Here is a 12,201-nt window from a genome sequence, read left to right on the forward strand (position 1 = left end):
ATTTTGCAGCTGAAAAGAAGACTTTCCTATTTCTAAATTCTGATATGCTTGGTTATTTGTCCTAATAGCTTATTTGTTTCATGTGGCATTTAATACTCTACCTCATGTGAACCTGAGAACTATTTCTGAGGCGAACATGATCTCTCCGCTTTGCCACATAATGAGGTCAGGATTATTGTGGCTTTCCTCGAGAGACCACAAAAGCAGTAACTGGCAGAATGAGGTTTTCATTGTAAGCGTAACGGTTTTTTTTCTGCCACACTTGCTTCCTTTTTTAACGTTAATTTTTAATCAAATGACTAATACAGAAACAAGCTTGGTAGAACAATTAAAATGTTATAAAGCTAAAATCCTCTTTGACTACTACCCTCAAGGCTAGTCTCTTTCCTCTGATCAGGAGATGCTGACACAGTGAATTGAGTGTATGTCCCGTCAGCCACTTTTCTATACATTTACTTTTATATGTCTGTGCCTGCAAATCCTGAAAACTAGTTTATTTTTCTTTTAATGGTTTTGTATTTTAGGTGATATTTTGAAGTCTCCCTCTCTATGTGATATTTTGAAGTCTCCTGTTTCCAATAAGGCTTGGAGTTTTCACACCAATGGATACAAATCTGTCTAATTCTCTTATCCTTGTACATGCGGTTCCTTGGAAGGACTGTGCCATAGGTAAGCACTCCCCATATACACATATTCATTCCATTCCCACACAAATGACACTGCTGGTAACATTTGCAAACATGTTTCCTTGTGCACGTCTGCTTTTCTAGAAAAGACAACAAATCATAAAATTGCTCTGGCTTAGCTAGGTCATGTGCATGTCAATTAACCAAAACTGCCAAATTGCCCCAGAGTATGGCTGTACTAATTCATACCCCATTTCACTCCAGGAGGCCAAGTCATTTCCTAGACCTCTGTCAGGCCAATACTTGCTATATCAATGTTCTAAATTTTTTTCCAGTCTAATAGGTGAAATGTACTGGCTGCTCATTTTTCCTTATCTATGAACGGGACTTAAATAGTTCAGTTCAGTTCACTCGCTCAGTCGTGTTCGACTCTTTGCGACCCCATGAATTGCAGCACACCATGCCTCCCTGTCCATCACCATCTCCTGGAGTTCACTCAGACTCACGTCCATCGAGTCCATGATGCCATCCAGCCATCTCATCCTCTGTCGTCCCCTTTTCCTCCTGCCCCCAATCCCTCCCAGCATCAGAGTCTTTTCCAATGAGTCAACTCTTCGCATGAGGTGGCCAAAGTACTGGAGTTTCAGCTTGAGCATCATTCCCTCCAAAGAAATCCCAGGGCTGATCTCCTTCAGAATGGACTGGTTGGACCTCCTTGCAGTCCAAGGGACTCTCAAGAGTCTTCTCCAACACCATGGTTCAAAAGCATCAATTCTTCAGCACTCAGCCTTCTTCACAGTCCAACTCTCACATCCATACATGACTACAGGAAAAACCATAGCCTTGACTACACAGACTTTAGTCGGCAAAGTAATGTCTCTGCTTTTGAATATGCTATCTAGGTTGGTCATAACTTTTCTCCCAAGGAGTAAGCGTCTTTTAATTTCATGGCTGCAGTCACCGTCTGCAGTGATTTTTGAGCCCAAAAAATAAAGTCTGACACTGTTTCCACTGTTTCCCCATCTATTTCCCATGAAGTGATAGGACCGGATGCCATGATCTTCGTTTTCTGAATGTTGAGCTTTAAGCCAACTTTTTTACTCTCCTCTTTTACTTTCATCAAGAGGCTTTTTAGTTCCTCTTCACTTTCTGCCATAAGGGTGGTATCATCTGCATATCTGAGGTTATTGATATTTCTCCCGGCAACTTTGATTCCAGCTTGTGCTTCTTCTAGCCCAGTGTTTCTCATGACGTACTCTGTATATAAGTTAAATAAGCAGGGTGACAATATACAGCCTTGATGTACTCCTTTTCCTATTTGGAACCAGTCTGTTGTTCCATGTCCAGTTCTAACTGTTGCTTCCTGACCTGCATATAGGTTTCTCAAGAGGCAGGTCAGGTGGTCTGGTATTCCCATCTCTTTCACAATTTTCCACAGTGAAATACAAATCAAAACCAAGAGATATCACTTCGCACCTACTAGAATGGCTATTTTTCTTTAAGGAAAGTAGCAAGTGTTGGTGGGGATGTAGAACAACTGGCACCCTTGTACACTGGCGGTGGGAATATAGAATGGTGCACCCACCGAGGAAAGTTGCATGGTAGTTCCTCAAAAAGCTAAACATAGGATGTCCTATGACCCGACAATTTCATCTTTGGTGTAAAACTCTAAAATTCTTAAGCAGGGACTTTAACAGATACTGTACACCAGGGTTCATTTCAGCATTATCCACAATACCCAAAGAGTGGGAAAAAACCCAAGTGTTATTCAACAGATGAATGGATAAATAAAACATGCTGTGTACATAAAAAGGAATGTTATTCATTCAAAGAAAGGAATGGAGTTCTGATACATGCTACAACATGCATGAAACTTAAAACATTACACTACATGAAATAAGCCATATGTAAAAGGACAAATATCATATGATTTCACTTGTATGAAATATCTAGAATAGGCAAATTCAAAGACACAGAAAGTAGAATGGTGGTTGCCAGGGGCTGAGGGAAGGGGGAATGGGGAGTTATTGCCTAACAGTTACCAAGTTTATGTCTGGGATGATGAAAAGAGTTTGGAAATAGATAATGTACATATTGTTGTACAACACTGTGAATGTAATTATACCATTGAATTATACATTAACATGGTTAAAATGGCAAATTTTATGTTATATATCTACTATGGCATTTTTTAAAAAGTTAGAATCCAGGTAGAAACCAGAGCATTTTTCACAGAGGCTTCATCATTTGGTGGAGGTGGAAATCCCCCACTATAAATAAACTAAGATATACAAGATGGATTTAAAATTCAAATAGAAAATAGCCCAGTTAATATTAATATAAACATTCAATGTATTGTCTACATTGCACATTCCTGATGTTCTAAAATCATGATTCAGTTTCAAAATGGTGCCCTTACCGTGGTCCAAGATTCTCCATCGTACTGGAAATCCAAAGAGGTGGCTGGTACCAAAGACATAAATGAGAGGCAGGAAAGGACAGCAGATGATAACCATCAGCAGATGCACAGAAGCCACAGAGTGCCAGCATCACCTTAGAGTAATTTATGATGAAAAACAGAATGAAGCCAAAAGCCAAATCTCAGTGTTCAAGAAAATTGGCTGTGAACCAGGAGTGATAGCTGAGAGGAAGAACCACAGAAAAAGTGGGCAACGCCCTGGGGTTGACCATGTTAGACCACAGAAGAGCAAAGTCAGGGCCAAGCACCGGCCCAAAGATAAACAAAGGTAAAGCAGGGTCAGAGTTCAGAAGAGGCCGGTGACGCAGAGGGGTCAGGAGTTGGGATGGGTAATAGGAGACCTGTGGAACATGGGCATCTCAGCCACCCTAGATTATCTGTTGCCCCCTGCTTCAGAACTCCACCTGCTGCTGCAGGTCTGTCCTGCAGTTGTGTCCGACTCTGTGCGACCCCATAGACGGCAGCCCACCAGCTCCCCCGTCCCTGGGCTTCTTCAGGCAAGAACACTGGAATGGGTTGCCATTTCCTTCTCCAATGCATGCAAGTGGAAAGTGAAAGTGAAGTCGTTGCAGAAATCCACCTAGGGAGGTTATAAAAAACACAAGTAACAGGACCCAATTCCATATTCATACACTCTGCATCTCCTGGAGGTTGGAACCAGCTATATGCATTTTTAATATGTTCCCAGATGATTCTGAGGGTCCTTAGAGTATGAGAAATGTAGATAAGGGGACATTCCCACAGCTTCTCAGATAGACCACCAGTCCCTAGGTTCAACATTAGCCCATAGGATCAATCTTCATTGGCGGCATGCAGGTGCTGCCAGCAAGTTTTGATAAACACAGACTCTGAGCTTGTAGGGCTGGAGAGAGAGCTATGACAGCAGCGCCTACTAGCGCTTACTAGTGCATGGAGCACCCACCCTGTGCCATGCTTTCCTGGCATTGCTATATTTAATGCTTACTTATGAGGAGAGTCCATGATCAGTCCCAATTTATAGATGATGAAGCTGAGACTAACAGAAGCAAAGCAGTGTATCCTGGGCCTCCTGGCCAGGCTGGAGCAGCTTCAGGTTCTGGGCCAGTTTGACTCCAAGATTCTTTGCATACACCAAGGTGTTACAAAATGTTTCAGACATCGTTTTTAAAAGCTGGGGGAAGAAAAAGGTGGGAGGTCAAAGAGGAGGTTGCAGTATTAGTTGATGGTGAGTCTTTTGTTAATGGAAAAAAATGTTTTTCACAACAAGCCCAAGGCATTAATGGGGAAGCAAGACACTGCTGTCTTTTCTTGATCCTCCAGCCAGAGGTATTATCAGGTTACATAATCTCTCTCTCTCTCTCTTTCTTTTTTAAATCTCAGTGAAGAAGGGTCTGAGATTAAGTTTAGGAAGAGATTGAAAACCAAAGTTCAGAGGAATAGATTAAAATGATGCCGAGGCATCCTGAATCACGAGGGAAAAAAATGACAGGACTTTGTTGATGGTGCTGCTGAAGGCAGATAAGACACTGAAGGCATCTCAGAGGGAAAGGAGGCCTGGGTTGGGAAAGAGAACAGAGCAGAAGCAAGAGATAACCCAGTGGAGAGCAGAGATAAGAGGCAGGGTGCGACAAGGCCAGGGAGGAAGACCAGACTGGATTTTCTAGTCTGGAGTCTGTCCAGGACTTTGCCTTTCTCTTTCTTGTTTGTGTCTCAGAATATATCTTAAAAGGGAGGAAGGAGGCCATATTTGTAGTATATTTGTACTATACCTTAAAGGTTCAATTCTGATACCTGGTCTCTGTCCCTGAAAACATAGCCACAGTTGCTGGTAAATCTAAACTCTCATCTCTTCAAGACCATGAGACCCGGGACCAGAGACCCTCTGGCATCATGTCCTTTACATGACCCCCTACTCCCATTTCCAGCAAATTTGGAAAACTTAGCATTGGCCACAGAACTGGAAAAGATGAGTTTTCATACATTTGCACTAATTTCACATGCTAGCAAGGTAATATTCAAAATCCTCCAAGCTTGGCTGCAACAGTACATGAATGGAGAAATTCCAGATGTTCAAGCTGGATTTAGAAAAGGCAGAGAAACCAGAGATCAAATTGCCAACATCCATTGGATCACAGAAAAGCAAGAGAATTCCAGAAAAACATCTACTTCTCCTTCATTGGTTACACCAAAGCTTTTGACTGTGTAGATCACAACAAAATGGAAAATTCTTAAAGTGATGGGAATACCAGACCACCTTACCTGCCTCCTGAGAAACCTATATGCAGGTCAAGAAGCAACAGTTAGAACCAGATATGGGACAACAGACTGGTTCAAAACTGGGAAAGGAGTATGTCAAGGTTGTATATTGATACCCTGCTTATTTAACTTATATGCATTGTACATGCTTCGAAATGCCAGGCTAGATGAAGCATAAGGTAGAATTGAGATTGCTGGGAGAAATATCAACAACCTCAGATATGCAGATGACAGCACCCTTATGGCAGAAAGCAAAGAGGAACTAAAGAGCCTCTTGATGAAGGTGAAAGAGGAGAGTGAAAAAGCTAGTATAAATCTCAACCTTCAAAAAATGAAGATCATGGCATCTGGTCCTATCACTTCATGGCAAATAGATGGGGAAACAATGGAAACAGTGGCAGACTTTACTTTCTTGGGCTCCAAAATCACTGCTGATGGTGAATGCAGCCATGAAATTAAAAGACACTTGCTCCTTGGAAGAAAAGTTATGACCAACCTAGACAGAGATATTACTTTGCCAACAAAAGTCTGTCTAATCAAAGCTATGGTTTTTCCAGTAGTCATGTATGGATGTGAGAGTAGGACTATAAAGAAAGCTGAGCGCTGAAGAATCGATGCTTTTGCTGCTGTCTTGGAGAAGACTCTTGAGAGTCCCTTGGACTGCAAAGAGATCCAACCAGTCTACCCTAAAGGAAATCAATCCTGAATATTCATTGGAAGAGCTGATGCTGAATTTGAAGCTCCAACACTTTGGACACCTGATGCGAAGAACCAACTCATTGGAAAAGACTCTGATGCTGGGAATGATTGAAGGTAGGAGGAGAAGGGAAGAACATAGCTGTTGGACAAGATGACCACCACCCTTATGGCATAAAGCAAAGAGGAACTAAAGAGCCTCTTGATGAAGATGAAAGAGGAGAGTGAAAAAGCTAGTTTAAATCTCAACATTCAAAAAATTAAAGTCATGGCATCCGGTCCCATCACTTCATGGCAAATAGATGGGGAAACAATGGAAATGGTGACAGACTTTATTTTCTTGGGCTCCAAAATCACTGCAGATAGTGGCTGCAGCCATGAAATTGTGAGGACCAGGTGGTTGGATGACATCACTGACTGAATGGACATGAGTTTGAGCAAGCTCCGGGAGATGGCGACAGACAAGGAAGCCTAGTGTGCTGCAGCCCAATGGTGCCTCAAAGAGCTGGACACTACTGAGCAACTGAATAGCAACAACTACAACAACAACAACCACAACCCATTTCCAGATTGGTTTCAGACAGAAATATGCAGAAAGAACCCCTGATTTTACTGAGGTTATTAGGGGGAGACCTACGACTCCCAGCTGACTATCCTTCCCACCTCACACACTAGCATAATCCCTTGGAGGTCACCCCAGCACTTTGTGTGTCTGGAGGGGCCAGAGCACAGCCCAGAACCTTTGGCTTGGATCTGCTCCACAGCTTGAGTCCCAGCTCGACTGCAGACGAGTTACTGTCTGTATCTGAGCTCCTATTTCATTTCTCAAACAGGGATAAGACTGGAAGCTCCCTCACAGAGAGATTGATATGGTGAAACAAATTAATGCACGTACAGTGCTTAGGGCAGTGCCTGGCACACAGAAGTGCTCAAATCGTGTTCATCTGACTGCTGGCCCTGTTAGCAGGTCCAAGTGCAAAGCTGGGTGCAATGGCAGGAACCCCAAGAAGATGATATTAACCCCCTGGATTGAGGATGCTCGATTCTAGTTCTATCGCATTGAACACAGAGGGAACCAGGGGTGTCACTGGAACTCTCTGTGCTTTCCTTTATCTCCTTTATAAAATGGAGCTATGCCCTTCCTCCAGAGAAGGCAATGGCACCCCACTCCAGTACTCTTGCCTACAAAATCTCATAGACGGAGGAGCTTGGTAGGCTGCAGTCCATGGGGTCACAAAGAGTCGTACACGACCGAGCAACTTCAGTTTCACTTTTCACTTTTCACTTTTATACATTGGAGAAGGAAATGGCAACCCACTCCAGTGTCCTTGCCTGGAGAATCCCAGGGACGGGGGAGCCTGGTGGGCTGCCATCTATGGGGTCGCACAGAGTCGGACATGACTGATGTGACTTAGCAGCAGCAGCATGCCCTTCTCTGACACAGACTGCTATGTGTTTAAAAATGCTCAGAAAACATGAGACAGCATAGAAATACAGAAGTGGTCATTTCCATTACTCTGTCACTGCACTATTGCCAAGCTGACCACTGACTACTGAGCTTATCAAACTTCCTGTAGCTAAGAATTATTAGTTGCTATAATTTGCCTTCACCTTCTAAGGTGGAATGTTTCCTTCTTCCTGCATTGACCTGGATACTGGCATCAAAGGCAGAGCTGCAAGGAAGTGTGCAGGCAGAATTACAAACTTTCATTCCTTTTTCTCTCATTCTTTTTGCTTCTCAGGTACATTAGAAGTGATTCAAGTCTCTATATTATGCATTTAGCCTAATAAAGACAGAAACGGCTTTATAGACTATAAGCTGTCTGGAAATGAGGACTAGGTCTGTCTAGTTCATTCTTAGACCCCAGTACACAATAGGGCTCTTGGCACATAGGAGACATCCAGCATACTTTTGTCAGATGAATGAATGTGGTTGAAATCAAGACTGTTTACCCAACAGCCCTTCCCAGTTTCTTCCATACAGACTGATCCTAAGTTTTGGCTGAATGGCAATGTGCACAGCCTGTAATGATTCTTGTAAAATAGTTCCAGATAGCTCAGTCCCCCATGCTAAAGGGTGGGTCTGTGACCCAACGAAATGAATGGGCAGTGAAATATATGGGGAAGTCTTCTGGTTGATTCTAGCAAATATTTCTCTTTTGGATAAAAGGTAAGTATCATATTAGGGAAAATTCCCATTTCCCATATTCTTTTTCCTTCCTGCTTGGGATGCTTTTGTGGACAGGTATACTAGAGCTGTGGCAGCCATCTTGGGACCAAGGAAAGTCAGAGAGACTCTAACACCTCATTGTCAACTAAAGAATGTCACTCCCCATCTGGCTCAAAGAGGACTGAGTAACTGCTCCTCCAGCTTCTGTCCTTTAGCATAGCCAAAGGAAGTTCAGGGTGGAGATCAGGAATGAGGTGCTCTGTGTTTGGGGAAAAGGGCAGAACAGGCCTTCAGATGGATACTTTCAGGAGAAAAATTTCTTGAACCAGGATTCTTGCATTTTCATATACTTAGAAAAGCACTAAAACCATTAGCTAGGGTGTCTGTTCCATGTGACTAGCAGTGACCTTCTGCAGAGAGGTGTGCTTGGCTGACAAACTCCTTCACCAAACTCACATATACATGGGGACTCCCATTATGTTTAGGTGCCACAGGGCACAGGGTTGCCCTTTGACCAAGCTCCTTGTTCTGCACAAAGGTTTCCACCGAACCCTTCCTCCACGTTTGTCTTATCTTAGTGCCATCTCCTCATTGTCCCTCTCATATCTCTGAACAGATTAATGGCACCACCTTGTCCCCCCAGACATTCCTTCTCTGTTGATCTTTGCAGTTTTCTCATTATCACTTTCCACAGACCAAATATTATATCTTGCTTTTCAATTACTTTGATGGGTCTCATCCACAGCAGTTGGGACATTGAAGTCATTACCTCATCTTCTCAGATCTTCCTGAGCAATCTTTTTGATCATTTCTTGGAGCAAAATCACGTGGGGGTACTAGACCCATGTAAACTTGTAACTTCGCCAGGAGTTATCCTGATTAATTAGCAACATTGCTTTCTGGTGCAAAGCTGCCCTGCCTGTAGACTGCTGTGCTGTGCTTAGTCACTCAGTTGTGTCCAGCTCTTTGCAATCCCATGGACTGTAGTCTGCCAGGCTCATCTGTCCATGGGGATTCTCCAGGCAAGAAGACTGGAGTGGGTTGCCATGCCTTCCTCCAGGCCCCTATAGACTAGTGCTTTGCAAACATGGCTATATAGCAGAATTACCTGAGGTGCTTTCAAAACTCCTGAAGCCCAGGTCTCCTCCATGTCAATTAAACCAAGAGAGCAAAGGGAAATCCAGCTTCAGGATTTTTTTAAGTTCCCCACAAGATTCCAGTATACGGTCACACTCGAATATCAGTGCTTCAGACAAGTACTTCTTGATCTTTACTGTGCATGTGAAACAAGTGCACAAATCTGCACTTGTTTAAATGCAGATTCTGAGGGTCTGGGATGCCACTGATATTCTGCATTCCTGGCGAGCTCCAAGGTGATGACAATAGTTGTCTGAGGCCCACATTTTGCAGAGAAAGGGTCTTGAATCTAGATTTAGTAGTCTATTCTAATGCTGGATCTGAAATTAAATTCCCCTTAGGTCCAATTGCAAAGTCACAGGAAAAAAGAAAATATATTGCCTGCAATTAAGCCAAGAGCAGGGACACTGAATTGAAAAAGTCAGAAGAATGTTGTTGATCTCCAATTTAGTTATGGACTTGGGTTGACAAATTAGCCCACTTTATGGGGGACTGAGGGAGGTTTTCAAATGCCAGGATTTTGAGTTTTAAAACTGGAACAAGTTGGTCACCATAGTTAGAGGCAGCATCCCAAAGAGCAACAGCCAAGTTTTGCACTTCAGCATCTGATTCCTCTTTCTGGGAGCAGGAGGGAGTCCAATAGGGTCAAGTGTTTGCTAGGAAAGACAGCTTAAGGAAAAGAAATGAGAGTTGCAGGCCCAATAAGAACTTAAGGAATGTGACTTCAAAAGAGTAAAAATGACGCAGATCCAGATGGAATTAGAAAATTTCAAGGACAATATCACATGGCCATAGAGATAAGTCTAGGCTACATGGGTTAGGTTTCTGCTCCAGCATTCCTTTCCTGTGTTTTCTGGGTGACTTATTCCCCGTCTCTGGGCCTCAACTTCAGGAGCTAAGACATGGGTGTTGAGTCGAAGGATGTGAAGGGTCTTTCCTGCTCCCATACCCCCTCGCTCTTTATGCAACATGGATAATACTGCCACTGCAGAAGTACATCTTTACAGTGCAATTGGAAAATGAACCTTCTGAACTGGGGAGCAACCATCTCCAGGGCTCCTCAGGCACCTCCACAATGGCATTAGCATTTATCATATTCAGGAACACTTCCCTTTTCTGGCCGCTGATGTTCAGAGAGCCAAGAACTTATAATGCTTTTTTTCCTTAAGACTGTAACATGTATACAAACCTAAATGAAACTCTATCTCAGATACAACCTTTTGGTTACAAGTGGCTTCCTCTTTCTGCTCTTGCCTCCACAACAGGGGACCCACTTCTCAACATTTTTTCTTTAAATAGACAGAGTCTCCCCAGCCACCCATTGCAGGATTCCTGTTAACCTTTCATTAAGCTTGCTAACAGCTGGCTTCAGCTCTTTATAACTTAGTTCAATACATTCCCATTTCAATGGGTCCCACCTGGCTTCATTAAGGTTCCTGCCAGCTTCTCCACTAGCAGCTTCCTCCACAAATGCAAATAGACTCTGAGTAAATAATATGGGAGCAGGGGAAGACTAAGCTATAAAGGGATTGGCATTGGAAAACCAGGGCTTCCCCTGTGGCTCAGTGGTAAAGAATCTGCCTGCCAATGCAGGGCCTGGGCTCTGTCCCTGGGTCTGGAAGATCTCCTGGAGAAGAATAATGGCATCCCAGTCGAATATTCTTGCCTGGGAAAACCCATGGACAATGGTGCCTGTCAGGCTACAGTCCATGGGGCCACAAGAGTCAGACAGGGTTTAGCAACTAAACCACCACCACAGGGAAGTGATTCTCTCTTCTGGGCCCCCAACACAGTGGATACTAGGGAGCTGTTTATGCTGCTGTTGCTGCTGCTAAGTCGCTTCAGTCGTGTCCAACTCTGTGTGACCCATAGATGGCAGCCCACTAGGCTCCTTTGTTCCTAGAATTCTCCAGGCAAGAATACTGGAGTGGGATGCCATTTCCTTCTCCAATGCGTGAAAGTGAAAAGTGAAAGTGAAATCGCTCAGTTGTGCCAGACTCTTAACGACCCCATGGACTGCAGCCTACCAGGCTCCTCCGTGGGAGTTGTTTGTAGACGCTACCAATTCATCCTGATGGCACAGAGAGGGAAAGAGGAACCAGGACCCCAACCACCTGCTCTGATCAAAGAGTCTCAGGGTAAGAATTCTGGATGTATTCATTCTTTATCCTGTGACTCCCACCCTCCACCCCCTAGATCTTTGAATCTCCCACTGGCTGCCTTGTTCCAGTTCGTGGCCATCCAGTTCGAGGATGTTATTTACTAAGTGTGGTGTGAGTGCCTATAAGTGGACACACAACATTCCATGTCAGTTTAGGCCACTTCACTCCCACATCTTCATTCCTCCGTATCAGCTGTCTGGCCTCTGATTTCCCCACTGCAGCCTGGGGCAGAGCCTAAAGGTGTTTCCTCTGAGTCCCCTTGAGTGGAAAATAGGAGACAGGAATCTCATATCTGTTTGGAAGATTCCTCTGCTACAGCATGGAGGACAAACTGGGGAGGGAAAGGAGCTAAGTTGGTGAGTGTAGTTAGAAGCTACACTAAGAATCCAGCAGAAAGTAGTGTTAGCTTGACTGAGGGCTGACGACTCCACTGGGACCTTGGGCACCAGTTGCTGGAAACTGCCCCTACCCCTGACTCCACCTCATGGCCACGCCAATCATCACTGGGCCCTGGTTACAGAAGAGTCTTCTCTTAAAATCTCCACCCTCCTCTTAGGGATTATATGCAGCCAGAGTTCTCAAACTCTAAGACTCATCTTAATCACTTGTTAAAATACAGATCACTGGGCTCCAACCCGGGGTTTCTGAGTCAGTAGGCATGGATGGGTTTCTCAGGTGACTCAGTGGTAAAGAACC

This window comes from Capra hircus, chromosome 7, assembly GCF_001704415.2.
Source record: "Capra hircus breed San Clemente chromosome 7, ASM170441v1, whole genome shotgun sequence".
Lineage (NCBI taxonomy): Eukaryota > Metazoa > Chordata > Mammalia > Artiodactyla > Bovidae > Capra > Capra hircus.